Raw genomic sequence first — 24,329 nt, 5'->3', positions numbered from 1 at the left:
AGGAAGTTTGCATAATGACGACTACGTTACGTATTTTATTGTTAAAAGACTTCATTTATTTCCCACTTTTGATTCTAACATTTTTTTCATCGTCATAAATGCGATATTACAAATCTGTTGTAATTATTACTCTTAAAGATCTAAAATAAAACTTCGTTGACAGCGTTCGTTGCAGTGTAATCAACTTGTACATGTACTGTACTGTACTGTACTTGTAAATGTTGCCCCGTCGGGCTCCTCACAGATGACCATGAAACTCGCCACTCCTAGTGGAGTGTACGACGGTAACCGGCCACACACATTATCGTTCTTCCCGGGGTCGCTAACCGGGCGGTTGGAGCTCCCACTCTTGCCGATCGCAACTCCGAAAGTCCCGTTTTAGGCGCTACATTAGGATCCAATAATACATTACATAGTATAGTTAAATTTAAATAGTCAACACACCTGTCTACCATTTAATTTGAATACCCCTTATTTGATCGAAGACCAGGCTTTCATGTTAATGGGTCTTCGTATTTGCATTATCGTGTGCATTATCATGTGCATATGCATTATATCGTGTGCATTGCATTATCATGACACTTGAAATTAAATGTAATGTAATAAGATTGTTAGGTGTTTAAACATGTTTTTACTTACTCTCACACTCAATGTAGCGCTGACCTTATGTTCTCAGAATCCAAACGGCAGTGTTGTCCCTTTGTCAATTATTTTCGCGATGCTACTGCGAGACGCTCTGCTTGTTACTTTACTAGCTTGTTTCTTAAAATACCAGTCACATGCATTCAAAACGTTACCAGAACTAAAGAAACAGTACAAGAAAATTTCGAACGACGATTTCAGTACTTCAGACCACTTTGTCGGAAAGGCTATGGATTTTATTTACTCAAATAGAACAGTCATGAGCCTGATCGCGAGAGAATTATGGAATGTTGGCTCGCGGGCGATCGATAAAATTGTTGATGTGAAAGGTATGAATTTTCTACTACTGGCTACTAATATAAGCATGAGTACCAAATATAACCGAGTATCTAAATATATATAACTCAAAGGTTATGTAGACATAGTGATCTATCAACGCACAACCCAAACCACTGGACGGATTGGGCTGAAATTTGGCATGCAGGTAGATGTTATGACGTAGGCATCCGCTAAGAAAGGATTTTGATCAATTCTACCCCTGAGGGGATAAAATAGGGGACGAAAATATTACTTCGTAACGCGAGCGAAGCCGCGGGCAAAAGCTCGTGTTGCATAAAAGCGCGTATTCGTCTCTATTTGTTTGCACCCAGCGACTATAAAAATTTTGCGTTAGGTCGACTGCAAGCTTGTTTGCTACTCCAATGATAAAAAAGACATATCGAATGTATTCGTTAATATTTATTTATATTTTATTTCAGGTCACCTGCCTGCCAAAACTGAATGAAATTAAACATTGTTAAACCACTATGTTATTAAAATTATCATGACGCAACTAATATTGCTATTTTATTAGTATTTATTTATAATTATGAATATAATCATAATCTTCGAAGTAAATCAGTGACATTCTAAAGTTTTATGCCCTTCCATTTCGTCAGTGTTTTAAAAATATTTCATATGACACGTCCATAATTATTATCGATATTATTATCAGGTTATGCTATCATCAATTTAAGAGAGATAACATATTTCGAAGACGACTTATAGCAACTGAAATTAGCTCATTTAATGCAAAGAGAGCAAAATATATATTTAATTAAGTTGTAAAATTTTCGGCCAAGTATTACTTAAGTGGGAGCCAACTCTTTCTACTTTGTGGACCTCAAATGGAGTAGTGCTCGCATTTCTTAGTAGATGCATCCCAATAACAACTTAACCCACCTTACAGTTGTTTTCGTGTAATGGAAGGAAAATGTTTCTATGTTTCTACATTGTCCAAGCCAGAAAACGACAGCGCTTCATGCATAAGCGTATAAGCAAGAAATTGGTATGGTGTTGACGACCGACGAGCAATTGTAGCACCTGTAATATATTCTGATAAGGATTTATTTTGTGAAACCTCATAGTCCCATTTTTATTAGTGTCACCAACCCAAAATAAGGGATCCTATTATTGAGTTTACGCCGTCAGTCAATCCATCACATCCTCTTGAAGTATAACATAGATAGACTTAATTTTTACAGAGTGGGATTTGGCACTTATTTAGTTACCAATCAAGCCTACAACCTATCTGATAAGTCCACAAACCTTTATTAAACAATCTCAATTATCACATTAGACTACTTGAGGTAGATATCTGATCCATTGCTATTCCAGATCACGTCATATTATAATTTTCTTAATAGCTAATTTAAGGCATACATCGTAGAGCAATGATACCGTCGTATTTGAACCGCAAACGTTAATACATAAAGGCTAATTGAAAACGAGAAACCTGTCTCCGTAAATAGTCGCATGTGCAACAGACAAATAAGATATTAATGACGCTATTTTTGTTAATTTTAATATATTCTGTATGTAACTATTTGACAACAATTAGTGCTGTCGTTTGAAGTAATGACGACGATACTGTTCTTCAAAACACTGACTATTGTTTGAAGAGATTGTATCGAACACTGCTCAAGACACAATAGACAGGAAAATCAATGTTGACGTTACAAACATCCTGTAGAATATGGTTTTAACCGTCCAAATCATTTCAAGGAATCTAGAAGCCAAACTGCTTTCCAATATGACAGCAGGAAGCGCTTTGAAAGTCATAGCAATGGTATGCTTAGTGAATCTAGTATTCATAGATACAAGAAGACCAAGACTGAGAGATGATGCCACGAGAGCGCCAAGAGACTACAGGCCCTCTAAATGGATAGCTAATAGCGCAATGGATGTATGGTACGGCAATAAGAGTTTTGTAGAAATTCTGTCTAGAGAATTCAATGATGTTGTCCAGAGGATAGCCCTTAGACCAGGTATGGCTAAATATGAATGTAGATATTTGCTACTTCTAATATATAAAAACCCCTTCCCATTTTTATAACTGTAATTAAAGATATTAAATATATGATACATCTCGAGTAAATACAGGTTATAAGAATATACTTTATACTTATATTTTCAGTTCGGGATGCCTTACAAAATAATGGTTCTACGGCAAAATACAACCTAAACCACAGTTTAAGAGTATCTGAGAATCGACAATAAAAACTTCAAACAAATTTTACCCAATAACAGTATTGTGAATATTAATTACACCTGGACATCGTTTGAATTGTTTTTTATTACTACTTTTATCTCAGCGAAATCGAGGAAACGTTATCATCTTTTGTCTGAGCCAATCAGATATTCTTTGATATCCATGTAAGATAGTAGCGGATAATATTATAAACCTGGACTTTCAATGACAAAGAAGGCTATTTAACACGCTTTTTAACTGACTTTCCAAAAGAAGAGAGGTTATCTATTCGACACGTATATTTTTTTTATTTTGTTTTTTTTTTTTTTTTATGTAGGACTAGCGATTTTTTCGCGATGCTGCGTGCGGCTTTGTGTGCGGCTTGTTTCACAGGGGGTCCCATTTCGAGGAAATTTCAAAATTTTTACCAGTTTTTCCAGAAAATTGAATTTTCTGGAACCCGATTTCTTATAAACTGGAATAACTCGAGTATTTCTTAACCAATTTCAATTTTCTTTTATTCATATGAAAGGGTGTTTCATTGCAATACTTTCCTACCTTGACATTATGATGATCTGATGATTAGAACTTTGGGTTATGGGGTGGAACTCATCATCACTACCCCTATTTTTTACATATTTTACGATAACTTACCTCCTGGCCAACCAATTCTCATGTTAATTAAAATGAACATTGAATATCTAGATTAACATGATATAATGGAAAATTCGTCCTTCAACTCTTCAACCCTGATAATGCAGAGGTGCCTCCTGTCTCAACCATACAAGTTAGGCATTTTGAACTTATTAATATTCAATAAGGTTGATGAGCAGAGATATATAATGGAAAACTCGACCTTCAACTCTTCAATCCTGATAATGCAGAGATGCCTCCTGCCTAACCATACAAGATAGGCATTTGGAGCTTATGGCTATTTAATAAGGTCGATAAGCAGAGATATATGATGGAAAATTCGACCTTCAACTCTTCAGCCCTGTTAATGCAGAGGTGCCTCCTGCCTCGACCATACAAGATAGCATTTGGAGCTTACGAATATTTAATAAGGTTCATAGGCAGAGATATATGATGGAAAATTCGACCTTCAACTCTTCAAAGCTGATAATGATATTTGCTGTTCCTTAATTGATTATTCGATTGAAAATTATTTTCTACTTTTTAGTTGATTTATCATAAAAGAGTGTTTTTTAGTTTTTTTAAACTATATTTATGTCATATTCACTTTAAACTTGTAGTTTACGAACTGTTACTAATTGAAATTTTATTTTGTCACTTAATCATTCAACAAGCATTATAATACTAAGTAAGTAACAAGCTTCTAATTATGAACACAAATTTGTTTAGTTCGAGTAAGGGTGGCACAAGTAACTTTGTAATCCTATAAATAGACATACGATTACAAAGTTACTTTTGCGGTTGTTCTTTTCAAAAACATTAAATTTATTAAAGAAATAAAGATGTGAACAATTGATACGGTCATTGTGAAACTGTTGATTTATTAATTTTGTGATAATTGACGACAATTTCGTTGGCTACATGTATGTACACTTTACGTTTAAATAATTTCTTGAAAATAACACATGCATAGTAAATTTTATGACAATAAATTGATTTCAAGTAACAAAACATTGTTTATCCCTGATCTGTTAGGGTGGGGAGCTCTTTGATGTTTTAAAATCCACTTGCTAAGTGCACCCTGTTTGATTAGAAGGCATTTGAAGTGAGAATTCAAGGGTGTCTGCTTTTTAAAAATTTGGGTCACTATATATTCTGTTCTATTACAAGCGAAATAACGGCAAACGAATAAATTACTGTATTTCATATACAGGGTGAATTTTTCAAATAGGCCTTCAGGGCCAAATCCGAAACTATGAGGTTTAGCGAAAAGTGTTGAAAGGAGTTAAGAGGCTGATTTTGATAAAAACTGAAACTGCATCATTAGTTTTTTAAAATATATTTTCCCTAACCGGGAATCGAACGGACCCTGTGTATTAATCCACTATCTGATAGTGTCGCTTATAAGGATCAAATTCTGGAAAGTAATGTAAAAGATCATTGTTATGTTATGTAAATATACCGCCATCGTCCCCAGATTGCGTTCCAGACAGAGTCCCCACGTTGCTGGTTAATATGATTAAACATAAGTAACAAATACTATAAAATACACGACGAATATCTACCCCTTCCCTTTGGAAGTCATTTAAAAAGGATGCATTTAACTTCAAGCGTGCATTGTATGTAATGCAATGATGAATCACCACTCATTAACAGGAGAACTGAAAGTGGTTTTATATTTCATGCTTATAAAAAATAGCATACGTTTACTCGCGTCAATAAGACAATTCCTTTACATCTTGAGTGTGGTATTAACACGTTTTAAGAACCACAAGAAAGTCCTCTTCCTTGGTTTCCTCTTCAAGACTCAGGCTTGCTTATCAATTCCTTTAATGTCAGACTTTTTTATAAGTCATAAAGTTCTTTGATCTTATATCTGATACTCAAGATGCCGCGATTAAGAGGATGTCTTGACATATTTTTATAATAGTGCCAACTTCTTAACAATTTAGGGTCACAGGATATCGTTTGCCAGATAATATATATTTTATGGTACAAAACTTTGATTAAGTATCAAAATAATAAAAAAATTACAATACGTAATAAATTATTGAATGTTGGTTGGTAGATACAAGTAGTTTATCATATTTGTTATTGAAAATTGATGCAAATGTTAATTTTAGAAAAAAATCCTAATCATACCTTTAAGTGAACCATTCGCAATAGGTACTCAGAGATGTCTCGCGTAATGTAATTGAATGGAGAAAAGAATTCATTTAAGTACTTGCTTAATCGCGATGGAGTTGATGAGTATAGTATTTAAAAGTCATCTACAGATCACAATTAAATTATAAATTACTATCCTACTGCTGAGCACGTTTAATTTTGAGAAGAGTTTGGGACATATGTAGTTCATCACGATCGCCAAGTGATGTGATGTGGTGTGATCTAAAAAAATAACATTCTTGTGAATTTTAGTAACATAACTCTTAGCTGATCAGCTCTGCTGCTAATTGGCTAATGAAATAATTATTTCATCAGTATAAAAGTAAGAGATATTGGATTTCTAAAACTCGAAAATACAAAAATGAATGCGTAAGAAGCCCAATTTCAAATATAAATCTATACTAAATATTATAGTCTCCTTTAATAAAGGTAAATTATGACGTAACAAAGTAAGGATTTTATGTCTTTGGTAATTGAATGGAAATTATAATATTTTTAGCATCAGTGCTAAAAATATTATAATCATATATTTCAATATATTTCGTTGGATAAAGATGTAAACAGCATGACTAATATGAGCGCCGACTTCAGAAATATGTACTAAACCAACATTTATATCAATTATTTTTTACTTTGTAGTGACATAGAATTCGGTTGTATTTTTTTGTTAAAAAATTTTTTTCACCCTTTTTAGTGATGACATATTAACATTTATATTAATACAATATAAAATTGTAGAAACGTGATCATGAATGAAGGTAAGGTCTGAGTTTACATTGATAGGAACCGCCCGCTCGCAGGGCGCTGCCGCGGTTTGCTCGCTTGGTTTTATATTGTCTTATATGTTCCAACCTAACCTAACTAAATAGTCAATGATGAACTGGCTTTGCAATTTCATTAGAACCTACACCAAATATCTTCAAACACAACTCAATTATTCCCATCGGTTGAGGAGTTACATATTTTGTCTCCGAGCCACATTATCAGACCCTTAAATAGTCAATGATGAACTGGCTTTGCAATTTCATTAGAACCTACACCAAATATCTCAAACACAACTCAATTATTCCCATCGGTTGAGGAGTTACATATTTTGTCTCCAAGCCACATCATCAGACCCTTAAATAGTTAATGATGAACTGGCTTTGTAATATCATTAGATCCTACACCAAATATCTTCAAACACAACTCAATTATTCCCATCGGTTGAGGAGTTACATATTTTGTCTCCAAGCCACATTATCAGACCCTTAAATAGTTAATGATGAACTGGCTTTGTAATATCATTAGATCCTACACCAAATATCTTCAAACACAACTCAATTATTCCCATCGGTTGAGGAGTTACATATTTTGACTCCGAGCCACATTACCAGGCCCTTAAATAGTCAATGATAAATTGGTTTTGCAATTTCATTAGAACCTACACAAAATATCTTCAAACAAAACTCAATTATACCCATCGGTTGCGGAGTTACATATTTTGTCTTCAGAACCCACTCTGATCCTCGTCATATTTAAATGGGACCAACTTGTAGCAATTGTCCACACACGAAATTAAAGGCACCCATCCGGAACCCATCGATGGATCCTAACCATATTTAAATGGGACCAACTTCCAGCTCATCTCTATACAATAAAAAAAGAATTATTAAAATCGGTCCACTAACGGCGGAGTAATTCGTGTACATACATAGAAAAAAAAAAAAAGATACCGGCCGAATTGATAACCACCTCCTTTTTGAAGTCGTTTAAAAATGGCTTACATGACCTTAATAACGATCTACACTCATTTTCCCAAGCGTCCGTACAGTCCAGCGGTCACGAGCAAAATGTCCCTTTAATTCTGAGTACCCTCCTTATATAGCCTATCGCCAGGTAGTTGATGACGTTGCATGCGAACTCCTTACAATATTATATTAATATAATTGAATTAATTATTCTGAGAAAACTTCTTATCGTATATCATTTAACACTACTAGTCACACAACAGACTAAGTAAATGACACCTAAGTTGCTTGATGTAAAAAATTATGCAATTCCGTATTTCAACTTTCTTTAAATCTGAAGAGACAACTTTACTCTATTTTAATTGAAACGCTTTAGAAATATTATTTATTTATCTATCAACAAAACTCCAAAAATTTCGTATTATAAAAACGTCGTAACTTAGACCTCACTGAAAAGGAAGACAATATTTCCTCCTTTGATGATTCGCGATGTGACAATGAATAACGATTATGTTGACATCTTTATCCTTTGGAGAATACTAGTTCATGTGTGATGTCACTCACTGATCCCGAAGGTAGCATGATACTGATCAATAGTGTCATGACCCTGACAATTCTTACTCACAAGTCAGAACATGTTTTTATACATCTATAAAAGGTATGTTGTAAAAATTTGTTAAGTGCAAGTCGAACTCGCACACGGAGAGTTCTGTACCATCAAAATACTCTTATTTTTTTAGTATTTGTTATTATAACTATAGCGATCACTGACGTAAATTAATTGTGAAAATTAAAAATATGGTACCATGGAATCCGCAGGATCCGAATTCAACTTGCACTTGGTCAATTATTAATGTAATTTTTAACATAGAAACTACTTGTACTTATAAAAAGAGATGACAAGAAAAGTTAAATAAAAATGATATCAGATCTTTTTAAGTTCACCAGATGATACCAACGGAAAGAAGGCGAAAACTAAATGTTTAATTGCGTTGCCAAGTAAACTATCGGTCACGAAATCCGATGCGAAGCGGTCGAATCCAATCGGCAATGTTTATCTAACACTTGTTTACTGAACGTCCGAATTAGGTACATGTTCTAACGCCAGCTTACCACCAACTAAAAATGCCGAGTAAGTTAGAGTTAAATGCATGGCAGTGATAGCCTGTTGGTTAAGAAACTCGGCCTCTCAATCGAGGGGTCCGAGGTTCAAAATCCCAGGCACGCTCCTTTGATTTTTCAAAGTGATGTGCGTATTAGAAATTAATTATCACTTGCTTGAACGGTAAAGAAAAATATCGTGAGGAACCCTGCACACCTGAGAGATTTTATAAAAAAAAATCTCAAGGGTGTGTGAAGTCTACCAATACGCACTTGGCCAGTGCCGTGGACTGTGGCCTTATCCTTCTCATTCTAAGAAGAGACCCGTGCTCAGCAGTGGGACAATATTGGGTTGATGATGATGAGGCATGCATGACTGGATAAAACTTTTATGGAATCGTGTTCCGTATCGGAAGAAACCCTGTGTAAACCTAGTTTCATTCAAACAAATCTTTGCATCTGGTCAAAGTCATCTCGAGGGGATTTAAATCCTGCCCTGCCTTTTTGTGAAGTATTACAAGGATTTTAAAAATATTAGACATAAAAAAATTTAAATCTATCGCTCTCAGTCGTCGCTAGTTACGTATTTTGGTTGGCAAACTTCGTTTGTGTCCAGCGTGGAAAACCAATCTCCTATTTAATTATTAAAGACCTCTACAGAAACTTTGCTTCAGTGTGGTGGTTTTTGGTGTCATCATTCAAATGCTGGTTAACGGAGTTAAAGTTTATCTACCTTCTACCTTATGATATCTGATTATAAATGTTTTTTTTAAAGCCTGGTGGAGATCCGCTCTTGTTCTTAATTTAAAAAATAGCATGTTAATATTTCTTTATTATTTACCAATTTAGAACTTTTTTCAGGTGATTCCATTGAATTTTCAAGAATTTATATCCGCTCTTTTACGTATAACATCAGTCATAAACACAAATAATTAGTATATATACCTACATGAAGTAGATAACAATACCCGATGAGGAAACAGGTCGGCTGCGACCGCAAGTTTTTGCAAACCTTCAAATAGCGTCACATTGTACAACAACATCGATGATGATGATGAGAAAAATCTAGAAATAGAAGGTCCGGTTGTAGAAGGAAGTCGTGGTTGAGTTGCACATAACGATAATTCTTTTTCCTCGCAATGAACATAAATACGGAAAGTCAAAGCCAACCTTCACCAATTGTAGAGCAAACAAGACGTGTGTGACAAAATTTTATTGATAATTATTTCAAGTTTATTCAATAAATCTGAGATTAACAAACTGATAGGAACGATATTGTTCGCCTGGAAATATAACCAAATTCAGCAAATTATAAGTGTACCTAAGTTTATGGAATAAAAGTTTCTTGCAGCTTAAAGATAACATTAAGTCATCTGTTTTAGATGCGAATCCTTGTTTCATACTGAATAAGGAATACCCGATCCAAACATGATACTTACAAAGTTTCCGAATATCATCATTTGCCTTTACAATGTTCGATTTGACTTTCAATAGCACGTAAGCTTTCGTTCAGTTGAGAAAGTCGGTAGAAATCGTATCGAGATGCGCAGTCAAACACAAGATAGTAGAACAAACTGTACCCTTACCATGAGTTTTTACGTTTTGACAAATATGACTGTTTTAGTATTTTTTTACGTATTTTCCCATACAATTTACAATCAGTGCCCCTACCGGAATATATCAGTAGCATTACCATGAGTTGGCATAGAAACGCCACTATAGAAATGGTAAATAGAAAACTATTGTCATTTTGCTAGTGAATAACATAACTACTATCGTTACGGTATTTCTTGATAACGTCTGTCAAATTAATGACTCATGGGACCGAATTTGTATGGCAATAGATCATAATGACATTCGCTAGCGATTTGATTTCGATAGGTTTTTTACGTATCGAGTTACGCCACTACGGATTTTAGTTCTACGAGAAACCACCAGAGGCGCTGTACAATTTTTCATACATTTATTTTACGCAGTCGCTAGCGAGTAATACTTTTGTAAACTCATGGTAGTCCTACAGAACTATAGTGTCAGTAACCTAACATTTAATGTTTAAATTGACGCTTTATGTTTTGTTTCTCTCCTTTGCGAACTTGTGAGGTAGACAAAAAGACATGAGCATTTACTTATTGTTACATTTACTCAGTCTACTAAGCAAATGGAACAGAATAATGGATTCTAAAACGTAACGTAAACTTGCGGGATATTTTGATAACTCATGGTAAGGGTACTGGTTATGTCAGACATACATACACTTTCTGGTATCAAATAGTTGGTTTTTAATTAAACGTCCTAATTAAATTAATCTATACTTATTCATGGTTTTTTTGCGAGACGCTTCTCCTTTCTTGAGTTTTTCTTTTTTACTTTAGTCTTCTATTACTTCGTGGGCTTCTTTTGTTTCTTTATCTTTATGACTGTAAATTTCTAATTATTGAAAAAGAAAAAATATTTTCTAATATAATTGCTTCTTAGACATTCCTCACTTGGAAGAAAGGTAAAAGATCATACTGTAATTATTGACAATTATTACTAAAAAATATAACTCAACATAAAATAGGTGTTCAATAACACAAGACGTGAAATATATTTAAAAAAAGGTATATCACATTGTAATAGAAGAGGCATCATAAATACAGGCTCCAGCAGCCGCTTTATGGACCATATAAATCACACTGTGATTCCTCAAATTATTTATTATGACATCTTTAGTACAGCCTTAGTTGTAGCTTGTCTAAGAATGTGTTCTGAGTTTTTAATCATTCGATCATATAAACCGGGATTGCAGAACTTAATCTTTTATATAAAAATAACACACATACATCTTGATATATTTTTATTCTTATTTTGAAAAGATATTATTTCACGAGAGCGTTTCATCGATTGCTAATGTTCCAGGAAGGAAAGGGGTGGTGGAGATTTAAGTTTAAACTTACGCTTTGGTCAGGTTTATACTATGTTTACATTTACTTTATCATTTACGTATACATCCAGTAAATAAAATTATTTATATTCAATTACTACAAAGAGATAACATAAAAACGTTAACTTCTCAAAAGCGTGGAAATGTACCTTCTATTAAAATATCATTACAATAAATTCGGTGTTACAACATCTCAAACATAATGATATTTTTTGGATCCTAAAAATCATAATAAAACAAATATCATGTAAATTAATATTTGGAAGATGATCTTTTCGTGGTTCGACCAAGTAGGTACCACTGTTGCCAGTGTTCCTGTAGGAAGGGTGTGGTAAGGGAAACATATTTATTCGACGCATTCCAGCTTAGTATGTAAGGCGAGCGGCGCATCAGTGGCCGGCCTCATGTATTCATATAATCTTATAAGGAGTTAGTTACAGATGTCCATGAGCGACAGAAGCCACTTACTATCAGGCAGACTACATGACCATCTTCTACTTTTATAATTAGCATAAAAATAATCGGCTTAGTGTATGGGACATGGGGCAACTCGCACATGGGGCTTCTGTACCACCAATATTTTCATGTTTTCAGTATTTGTTATTATTACAGCTATTGAAGTGCATAATAAATGCATTGTGAAAGTTTGAACTGTCTTTCTATTTATTCCCATTTATTTTTGTTCTTTCTCATTTAGTATTTGTTGTTATAGCGGCTACCGTTATAAATACTCTGTTAAAAATCAACTGTCTATCTGTTACGGTTCTAGAGCCCGGTGACAGACAGATAGACGGACAGACAGTGGAGGCTTAGTGTTTATTTAGAGAACAGGTTACGTTTTTTATAGAACTCTAGAAACTAAATGTAGGTACAAAACTATACGAATCTCGACGGGTTAATTATCCAATTAAAATGTTCGTTTGTTCCTAGGTAGATTTTAAATTGACATAAAGGTCTATCAAAGCATTCGCAGTGATACCGACCGGGACCACTCCAAACCCCATTTGAATAGGTCAATGTTTGATACACGTCGATATTTTGGTGCTATTTTTAACCGGTTCTCAGTCGGATGTATTTTTGTCTTTGTTACTCGATTATTGGCAGGTTTGTGTAACTTTTTTTATTTTAAAGGGTTACTTTCGTTTACAGTTCCACTTTTCAAATATCATCTCGCATGATGGAAAAGTAGGGGATGTAATTTTATAGTGTAATTCAGATATCATGATTGAATTCACCTGAATTTATGAACACCTGTTTATAATATAATATATATATGTGTAATAGAAACATGTAGATAAGAAAATATATTTGAACAAAAAATAGTACATGCGTAAAAAAGCAGTAAAAAAGGCGGAAAAGGAGAAGATTTTTATTGAGTTCTTTACTAACCACCAGTTTCACAGACTGACGACCAATGTTACTACTTATTGTAATTCGCAATGGCACCGAACAATTTTGTCATTTAATTATCTCTTACTATATTCAAGTCAACGACGGCGTAACAGAATTTTAATGAGAATTTCTGTTGTTCAGCGGTAATTCCCTTTTCCTTTTGTCTAAAATAAAAGAATTTATTGAAGGCATTTATTGAAATCGATTACAACGCCATTATTGGAAACGTTGACCTCTTATTTTAGGGTTCCGTCACACCGTCACAGATTGTAAAACAGAAAGACGCCAAGATAAAGACCTCAATATTTATATTGAGGTAGTGTCGATACCAGAAAGGTAGACACTAAGCCTAAAGTTATGGTTAGTTTAGTTAGACCGACTTGTACATTTCAAACATCTCAATATAACCAGTTTCTGTTTTGTAAAGCAAACATATGAAGTCTATTTTTGATGTAATAAAATTACGATTTCTCTAGAAACTAAGTCTGAACTGAGACTGTAGACTGAAATTATAATAAGTTAAGTTGTATAAATATACCTACGTACTCAAAGTTTCACTTCCTGAAGCACTGTAGTTCATCTTATCTTATTCTTAAAAGTGCGGCGTCATAGATTGTCGTCATCGTCATCATGTGTAAGTCAACCGACATTCGAAATGCAAGCAAAGCCAAGAAGAAGAAGAAAATAAGGTTTTTAAGGCGTTACAGGAGAAGGGTGTGCTTCCACTGAAACACAAGAAGTACTATACGCTAGAAATAAGTGTGGCGGTAGTGCCTCTCTGATCGAATTGACGTGGTTCTAGATACCACCTTTCAAATTAGGAATAAAATAAAATTTACTTAGCATAATGTTTACGTTGTATTAAGTATAAACATCAGATTCCAGTTCATCCAATGTACTTAAAATACTAAAGCCTATGAATATTTAACAAAAAGCCGTAGAATCATCTTTCCAGGCAATCTTTATTTTTGCAATTCGTCCTAAATTTGTTTATTCTGCACAAAGTAGTGTAATCTAAATCTCAGGCGGTCCTATCTCACGAAGTGTTTATTTTCAAAAATCAACCTTCATCTGGAGGTTGGAGATAAAAATAACGTCAACAGTAAAGCGATACGATCAACAAAAGTGTGGAAATAAACCAACGGTGACTGCCCCGTTGTAAACAGTCCTTATCTCAACCAGGCAGACGGAGATCTTACCGACTTGGCTCCTTCATAGCGAAAATTTGTTATTTTAAAATTTTTCGCAGCCAGTGAAAATACTTAGCGTCTATCCCATAATCGTGAGACTCGAGCGTTATCGGGTAATTCTGGATGAAATGAGTTTCATTTTTAAATTTTCACTCGTTAAGAAGTGCTGGTGGCCTCCTTTAAATAGGGCTGTTTTGTTTTTTATAACCGTTTCCTTTCTCGTTTATGATATAACGCAGATGTTGTGCCGTTACGCCGGGATAAGTGAAATTGTAATTAAGTTCAAAAAATTAAGATTAAAGTTTTATATTCTTAACATTCAAATCATATTCCTAACACCCTTCCATATAATATAATCATCATCGATCTAATTTATTCCGGATTAGAAAACAATAATGCAATCCACCTGATTGTAAGCGGCAACTACAGCCTCAGATAAGATTAGATACCTAATTATGTGTTATATTACAACCACTGTATGGATTGTTTCTACAATAATAATTATTCTATCTCTATTTATTTACTTACTTTTAACTACCTACTGCACTGAACAGCTATGGAAAAAACATTGTATTTAATTTGATAAATTGTATTTTACTATTATTGAAATAAAATAGAAAACGAAGCTCATATTTTTATATCACCAAGAGTCCGAGCCTCGATAAACAATATGTATTCGTTTATACAACCAACGGAATTTAGTATAGAATTTGATGGAGCGTTCTTTTCAATACATTTTACCAAATATCTGTAATCTACATTGCATTTTAGACGAAATAGTCAACCTAATTAATTTTATGAAATCATCTAATACATATTTCTACGAACTTACGGAATTTTCTTCACGAGGCGGAATAAAACGTATTTTTTATTTATGTACCTATATTTCGGAGATTGTCATGTAGCCATATCATAAGGATAGATATCTTCAAATATGACAAGGAAATGCTATTTCATAACCTGCTTACGAATATTTTGTGAAACATTTTAAGAAAAATATTTTTAATTTGACACGTATTAGATTTTCAAATGTTATGTGTCACACTACATTTATTGATGTTTCCTTTAAAATATGTCTTTTTATATAGACGAGAAACATGTATACAGGTATGGGGACATATTGGACACCAACCCCAAGTAGGATCAGAGTCGTACCTAAGGTCGGTCACAGATGCATAACTCCTGTGGACTAAGTTGAAACGCCTCGTAAAAGCAGTACAAATGTACGGTTAACTGGTCTTTATTAGGCAGGCATTACTATACTAGAACATATAAATTCTAATAAATCACCTAATAATCACCTTATATATACTTAAAAGACTAAATTTCACATACTCATGTTTATTGTACCGGCAATTTGATATAAAATGAAAGGTCTGTTAATATTTAACAAGCTCTGAGGCTATCCCTATATATTTACCCAATTATAAAACTCTACAATGTTATATAAATTCCAAATATTATCAGAAATCCCAAAAATATTAACAAAAAACGAGGCGTTCTTCTGCAACGTGTAAATATACTCTTGGGCGTACTCAAATTTTTGGGTACTCCGAAATACATGTTTCGCAATGCCTACTATACCATACATGGTTGAATAAATTATTGATATTTCAATGATTTCAAGGGTAAAACTTCTTAGAACATCTTACACTTCCATGTTACACCTTAGACTTACACTTACATCTTAGACTTCCATGTTTGGGCTATAATAAAAACTTTAACTCTAAACTTTATTTAAAAGATGCGTAACGATGTCCTTTTACTAATTTATCACTTTTTAAGTAGAAATAAACCTCATAATTTTCTCGTTTAAATCACAATGTAATTGTCATCAACTCGTCTAATAAAGTAAGCACAGTTTCATGACTTCGTTCGTTCCGTTCCGTTTCGTTCCTTTCTGCTCTATTCCATTCCGTTCCAATTCACTTTGTTCATCATGGGTGCATAACCTGAAAACCGCGTGCCAGATCAGTATAGCGAACTATGTTGTTTAGGCATTTTTAATCTGCGTTTTATTACTAACTGACATATTGCAAATATACAGGGCATATTAATTAATCAAGCACTGAAATGTAGCCGACTCTGTCCTCTGAACCTGATACCAATATTCCACCTCAGTTACTACGTAGCGGTATTAAATATCATGTGGATTGAAACACCTGAGTGTTTCTATATGTACTCAAGCGGAAAATCTCAGCGAAATTAATTTTACCCACTCAAATATTCGGTTGTAGTTCATTACAGCGTTGTTAGACGCCCGCCGTTCGTACGTGAAATATTTCGTGTAAATTTCTTGGTGAATATCGCTGTTACGTTCATGATATATTAGTGGAAGGCTTGAAGATTAGGCTCATAATAGAACCCATACTTTACTCGGCTGGAGGCCGTTGTGTTTAGGCGTGTTTCTGAAACTGGAGCCGAAATGCACCCGTGGAGTTATTTTGTGACTAACGGCTCCGACCGCTATTTATTAAGCAAGATTTTGTGTGGCTTAATAGCTACTATGCATGCTGGAAAATATCTCGTTACTTGAAATTTATTTTGTGGACGATTTAAGCCATAAAACAGCGGGGAGGTAAACGTAAGTGGCATTTATGAGAAAATCTTTTCTTTAATATTAGATTTTGTAACTGGATTCATGTGAGAGTTCTATGTGTGACTGCTCCAACGTTACGCCATGTAAGCTTTAAACTAAAAGAATAAACAGAATAATGCAGTCTCGAAAATCTACGATCCGTTAGGCCCGCATGTAAACCCGCTTTGTATTATGTTGTTATGTATGTGACTTATTTACTAGTAAATATATCTCTTTTAACATTTTTCTCAATAACAACGGGCTTCATTATTGTCGAACTTTGTACAATTATGATGTTAATGAGTTTTCAGTCATACATTTTTGTATAGGACAATTATGTAACAAAGAAGACACAAATACTTATTTTACATAGTAAAATTAATTATTTCCATTATTAAAAAAGAATAACTTGGTTTTTTCAAAGTTAACTGTGATGTAAATAAGTACTAAATAGATAATCATATTTTATCTTATTACATTTATGCAGTATGGTAAAGTGTTTTTAAAAATGGTTTGACTACGGAAGTACCTACTATAGTCATATCTATTTCTGCGTAATAACAACAATGCTAAGCGCTGCTGTGATCTAGAATGGAGGGTTTAATCGTGAATATATTTATACGTCGTGTTATAATTTAGTCCAGAGGGGAAGCAATGTATTTGTGTTCAACATCTGGTAGGACCAATAATAATCATTAATAAGGTTGAATACACTCTAGTCTAATGTCTAAACGGATTAGCGTTTATCAGTACGGTAAAATGTTTGATTGCAACTTCATATTTATAATGGGACCTTTTTATTCGAATACCGAATTACGAGGTCACGCTTAGAATTATTCCAATCAGTATTGAAAAAGATCGTTAACCAAATGAAGTCACGTTTTTCGTCGAAAATTATACGCAAAATCGATTTCCAATCGTTTTAGAACGCTTGCCTTATCGGAATTATAGAGTTATGATACCCGAGGCTCAGGCAACATCGCCAACAGAACAATTTTCATGTTTATATTCATGAAATTTAAATTGCTTTTATACCGATGGGTGTTGAAACTTTCTGAGGTTTTATTTCATTTTGCTTTCAAAATCGTCTTAATAACTTTTTACTTAACGCCAAGTATATCTACTTAGGTTGTACATTTTTTTTATACATAGAACTTTAGAGCTTACGTAATAGTAGTTACAGCAGGTTGAAGGCGTTTACAACGTGCAGTGATAACAACAATCCTTCGACCTTAGTCGGTGCCTCTGGGACCTTTGTACTATGTTTCTGATGTGGAAATACAATCACGGCTTCTGTTTTCGAAGGGAGACATACTTTACCGAGGCATTCTAGATTAGTCCTCAGGGGTAACGGCGCATCTGTGGCCGACCTCAGATAGGAATATCTAATCCTATCTGGGGTTCATTACAGATGTCCATGGGCGGCAGAAGCCACTTACCACCAGGTGGGCTGCATGCTCGTCTGCTACTCCTATATTATAAAAAAAATCTCGTACAGTATGTACTTGGATGAAGTCCATGAGCGGCAGTGACTACTTACCATCCAGTGGACTGCTTGCACCTTTGCTACTTCAATCGTAGTATAGATATCTCATGGCCTTTTAATTGAAGGAGGCCATTAAATGACTTAAACGGCTGACAATTCTGTCAGCTGTTTAATGGCTGTCATGGTGTAATTTACGCGGAATAATGCCGACATGCGCAGTTAAGACATGAAATCGAAGAATAAGTGCGAAAAAATATCGTTTCATTATTCGTAAATGATCTAAAAACTACATTTTTTAATATTTTTCTAACACGAAAATAGATGTCAGTGACAATTGTCAAAAGGTTATATTTTCTTGTTAGGAGCGAGTAATGTTTACCAATGACCGACATAAATTTATAAAAAAAATCTATTCATTTTTCCAATACATATTTACAAACATACTTTGTCATCGATACAGGTTCTGAAATATCATGTTCGTTTTTTCTTTAGTAAAAAATGTGGTGATATTTGGCGGATGGTCCCGACGGAAATATAAGCTCTACGTGACAAATGAAAAGCGACCCAAAATACACTATACGATTGATATACACGGGCAAGGAAAATCGTTATTGATGTGAAAGATACACTTATTTATACCGTAATTTGAAATCAAAGTGGTTATTGGCTCTTCGGAACAATTTAAGTAATCGCGTTCCCGTTAAGACGCCCCGCTATCCCAATACACGGATGTTTTTATATCAAGAAAATAAGTAAGCTTGGTATACAAAAAATAATACGGAACTTTTAGGTGGTAAATAACACACTCTGTCCTTTTTTAAGTTTTTTTTGTGTTATACATATAACCCTCAAAAATACTTAGCCGCTGAATGTTACAAATAAGCTGGAAACAGTATGAATGTTATAAAACACTACATTATAACAAGTTAACGTTGACGGAAGGTATAAATTTAAACACTACGTGTACTCGATATACTGGGGCTTAAAATAAATGCAGTTGTCAATTTACATATTCATGAGGTCCAAATTCGAATGCACATTGCACATTTTTATAAGAATAAAACAGCAAACGAACATGCCGCAAATGACTTCTTTATAATGCAGGAGTAGCAGGCGAGCACGCAGTCCATCTGATGGTAAGTGTGCGAGCGATTAGGTTCCTACTTGAGGTCGGCCATAGATGTGCCGCTATCTCTAGGAACTAAGCTGGAATGCCTCGGAAAGGTGTGTCTCTAGTACCACCTACCTTCAAAATCCAACTCCATAAAGAAGAAATGTTCTCCCTGAAGCTTTATCCACTCCTGACAACTATAATGGTCGCCGGATATGTAGGTCAGCCTGCAATATCAATTCGATATAATCCTACATTGATGATAACATGTTAGGAATATACAGTGATTTAACCGCAACATAAGCCCTCAGTAGGTTAACATTACATGAAATTCCACATATCGATACCTTAATTCGCAAATCAGCCAACTCCACTTATTGTCAAAATGATTTTTTTTTTAATTTATTTTGATAGTAAATGGCTTTGAACGAAATCAAAATAATTACAAAAACATTGTGACAAATATATATAATTACATAATGCAGAAAATAAATTAACTTCAATTACATTTGTTTATACATATCTTGCAGTTTTTGTTCGTCTTATTAAGTGACTAAATAAGTTTATCTTCACCACGAGTCACTTTAAAGGTGGTAGAACTCTTTGTGGTTCGACTCCAGCAGCACCACCGCCACATCTATGTACACCTAATAACAGCAGCGTTAAGCGCCGCGGTGTTATGTTTTGAAGAGTGTGATAAGAGAGACACACTTTTCTAAGGCATTCCAGCTTAGCGTTCAGGGGTAGCGGCGCATCTGTGGACGACCTCATTTCAAAATCTAATCTTATCATATGGATGCATGCTTGTTTGTTACACCAAAAAAGTAAGATCTGTATCATTCAGATAGTAGCAGTATTCGTTTTGTATATCATAAATAGCCGACCTCAGGTAGAAATCTAATCCTATCTGGGGTCGATTACAGATGTCCATGAGTACCCACTTACCATCAGACGAACGGCATGCTCGTTTGCTACTCCTATACTATATAAAAAGGAAACTCCCGTTTAAGGTCAGTTTTACTGTATGCTGACGATACATGTCATATAATAATAATATGTCACTATGCTGGCAAAGTTCACTTTCACTTAACACTCCATTGAATATTTTTAAATATTGAACATTTTATAGCGACTTCTTGTAAAGTAGGTTACGTCACACTATTTCTTGATCGTTAAATCTACATAATTTTTGATGGAGTTATTGAACATAATATGTCAAACTTTTAACTTTTTATTAGTGATCCAAATGCTAAATAAATTTATTTGAATATGTTTTCAATACAAAATGAGAAACCATCACCAACGCAACACCCACTTCAATATATAAAACAGCAATGTTCATCGCTGCTCTGTTCCAGTTCAAAGGTGTGGTAAATACTGAAGACACTCCAACTTAGTCCTCAGAGGTAGCGACACATCTGCGGCCAATCTCAGGTATATCTAATATCTATAATTATCTGAGGTTGAGTACAAATATTCAACAAAAGCCAAATACCGTCAGATAGACTACATGTTCGCTACTTCCATATAAAAAGGTGACATTGTATTTTCCACTTTCGAGTTCATCAAAGAGTATTTCATGATCAATAGATTATTTCTATATCAATACCCTGGTACTCTTTACTTTGTACAACGGCACGTTCACTCTTTTATCTCGAGAGCTACTCAGTGCCCTCCAACATTCCTTCACCCCAGTTCCGGCACGAACAAAAGCGTAAACACGTGAGAATCCTTTCTATGAAATTCTCTGCAGGTTCGTATAAGTCTTTAGCAACACATCGAGTATGGCTTTTAGATGATTCATCAACAACCCATTACTGTCCCACTGCTGGGCACGGCTCTCCTCTCATAATGAGAAGGATAAGGCCATAGTCCACCGCGCTGGCCAAGTGCGTATTGGTAGACTTCACATACCTTTGACATTTTTTTTACTACGCTACTATTACTGCACTTTTAGATGATTAGGCCACAGGTATTGTATCGATTCTCTAAAATTAATATAATTGCATTTTAATGGATCTATATCGAAAATGAAAAATAGTTTCTTTACAATAGTAGGCGAATGTTTAAATAGTAAGAATCTTAAGGTAATCAAAGGTGGTAGAACCCTTTGTGGTTCGGCTCGGCGGCACCACTACCACATCTGTTTTTGCCGCATAACAGCAGTGTTAAGCGCTGCTGTGTCCTGGTTTGAAGGATGTGGTAAGAGACACATACTTTTCCGAGGCGTTCCAGCTTAGTCCTCAGGGGTAGCGGCGCATCTGTGGCCGACCTCAGATAGGAATATCTAATCCTATCTGGGGTTGATTACAGATGTCCTTGGGCGGCCGTAGCCATTTACCATCAGGTGGACTGCATGCTTGTCTGCTACTCCCATATTATAAATAAAAAATAGAAGCTATGCAATAGCTTAAAAAGGTCAAAAGGTTTAACATTAAAACACGAGCTTATGAAACTTTACATGTTTACTAATGTCCTGTATTAATAAACAATCTATCCAATTTTTTGCATGCCAAAGACCAAGTTTTGTAAATGGTAAAGGTAAAATGCATAGATACTCAAAACTGAACTAATACGAGTCAATTTCATTACATTACAATTTTAATTACGTTGATAGCCAACGTCAAACGGCAGGTTAATTGAAATAAGGCTAAAATTAATCTTAAACGCTAAACATATACATACAAATACTAAGATTGCAGGATACACTAAGGCACTTGTTCCATTTCAATATATAAACGAATATTGGTACTATTTAAATGATGGGATTTTTTTTTTATTTTGGTGCAGCAAACTAGCACTCCACCTGATAATATCCGATTTCTAACCGAAGTTGGCCACAGATGCGTAGCTTCCGCCGAGTATTAAGTGGAAAAGCCTTGAAAAAGTATGTCTACCTTACCACAACATTCAAAGCAGAAGCTGGCGACACTTAACACTAATGTTATGAAGCAAACAGCAGAGGCGATTAACCCCTAGAAGCGAACTATAAAGGATTCGACGACCTTCAAAAATACAAACAGTTCTAAATTTCATCTAATTTACAAAATGAGTACAATCTCTTTTTATTCAACTTCCAAAGCCTAAATTAAAATTTTATTACTTTAAAAAATAGCTAGTTACTGGTTTTAAAATTAAATCACACAAATATTCCAGCTATTTATTTAATTATGCGCCAATGAAATTATAATTTCAACAAAAATATAAATTACGATTACACTGGAATGATCAAAATACCCTCTTCTTTAAAAGCCAATTGCAGATGTCACGGGGCCGCAGTGACTACTTACCCTGACCTCATAAATAGGACTGCATGCTCCTTAGCAACTTCACGCTTTAAGAAAATAAAAATAAGTTACGCATAAGTTAATTCAATTTAATCTTTTATCGCATCCATTTAACTTGTCTAGATGTGACAAGTCGTATAAGCCTCACATTACGCAGTTTCAAAACAACATCTATTGCTGTATATGAAATCGCCTTTGATGTTCTGAGTGGCACTCAGCGAGTATGTCTGGAGCGACAGAAAGGCTCCCCTAACTCGCCTCCACTCGCCATATATTTCAAAAAGCTCTGATTCGCTTTTACACCTTGAAGAACGCAAGATCTGGAAGGGATCGCGAGGACAACAAGCTCCTTTGAAATAAAGTCGCTAATTAAAAATGTAGCAATCACTTAATTAGTGTTTTTTTGTACGCGTGTCGTGTCTACGCAACGAACTAAGGACAAAATTTGATGAGTTGCCTTATCCACTGTGAAGGTAAATTGGCAAATGCTACCACTAATTGAGTCCCATGGAATATCGTTGGCTTATAACAAAGACTGCAACTATTTTAGTCCCATTTATTTATTTTAAGTACGAGTAGCAAAGAGAATGTCGTCCACCTGATGGTAAGTGGCTACTGCCGCCCATGGAAATTTGTAATCAATCCCAGATAGTATTAGATATTCCTACCTGAGGTCGGCCACAGATGCGCCGCTACCCCTGAGGACTGAGCTGGAACGCCTCGGAAAAGTATGTCTCCCTTACCACACCCCTCAAACCGGAACACAGCAGCGCCTAACACTGCTGTTATTAATATATAGTATGTATATATAAAACGGTTACTTATATATCCTTCAATCGAGCCCATCGTGCTTAACGTGCTTAACTTTATAAATCAAATAAGACTTTAAAAAGTCGCACAATACACAGTAAAGGTATGAAACCATTTTTATAGATATACGGTTTAAAATTACAGAGGTGAAACAAGTCCACCACTGCTACAAAGATGAGTCAGTATATAATTCTTTTATTCTTATAATCTTTTGATATCTGTGAACTAAATAATCATTGTAATTTCCTTATTATGTATACCATAATATGTGACTATAACATAAACTTGAAACTCAGAAAGAAAAAGTTTAACCTGTACCCTTACCAGGTGTTTTTACGTTTTGACAAATATGACTGTTTTGGTATTTGTTTACGTATTGGCCCATATTATTTCCAAGTTCTGACACAATCCGCTTGGGGCGCTAATTGAAATTTGTATGAGCAAATACGTAAACAAATACCAAAACAGTCATATTTGTCAAAACGTAAAAACTCCTGGTAAGGATACAGGTCGTTACACAACTGCTATTTAAAAAAGCTAACTATAAACTATGTAATAAACTATGTGATTATTTCAGTGATAAAACGGTGTGGTCTGAAGTAGCTCCAGCTTCACATGTTAAGGTTATATGTTAGGTTAAGTTTACCATTGTAGATAAAATTTATTTTGTAAAAGATGTGTGTTATGGAGTTTCTTTCGCCGTTTCTTCTCCATAACGAAACACCTTGTGAAGTGGCGGTAGTTATATTGACGTTCAAAAATAACTCTGTA

At 34.6% G+C, this 24,329-nt stretch overlaps 2 long non-coding RNA genes across 2 annotated transcripts; both read left to right on the top strand.

Moving 5' to 3' along the window:
- Positions 1–690: 690 nt before the first annotated feature.
- On the top strand, positions 691–1,478 carry LOC140751996 (uncharacterized). Its single transcript, XR_012103405.1, has 2 exons — positions 691–971; positions 1,401–1,478. It is a non-coding gene; the product is annotated as an uncharacterized LOC140751996 (long non-coding RNA).
- A 1,042-nt stretch (positions 1,479–2,520) lies between these two features.
- LOC140751482 (uncharacterized) lies at positions 2,521–3,247 on the top strand. Its single transcript, XR_012103358.1, has 2 exons — positions 2,521–2,948; positions 3,098–3,247. It is a non-coding gene; the product is annotated as an uncharacterized LOC140751482 (long non-coding RNA).
- Positions 3,248–24,329: the final 21,082 nt, after the last annotated feature.

Source organism: Epargyreus clarus, unplaced genomic scaffold (assembly GCF_041222505.1).
Source record: "Epargyreus clarus isolate Ecla_fem2 unplaced genomic scaffold, WU_Ecla_fem_2.2 ptg000023l, whole genome shotgun sequence".
Taxonomy (NCBI): domain Eukaryota; kingdom Metazoa; phylum Arthropoda; class Insecta; order Lepidoptera; family Hesperiidae; genus Epargyreus; species Epargyreus clarus.
Note: the sequence above shows the minus strand (reverse complement) of the source record. Positions and strands in the feature narration are given on the sequence as shown.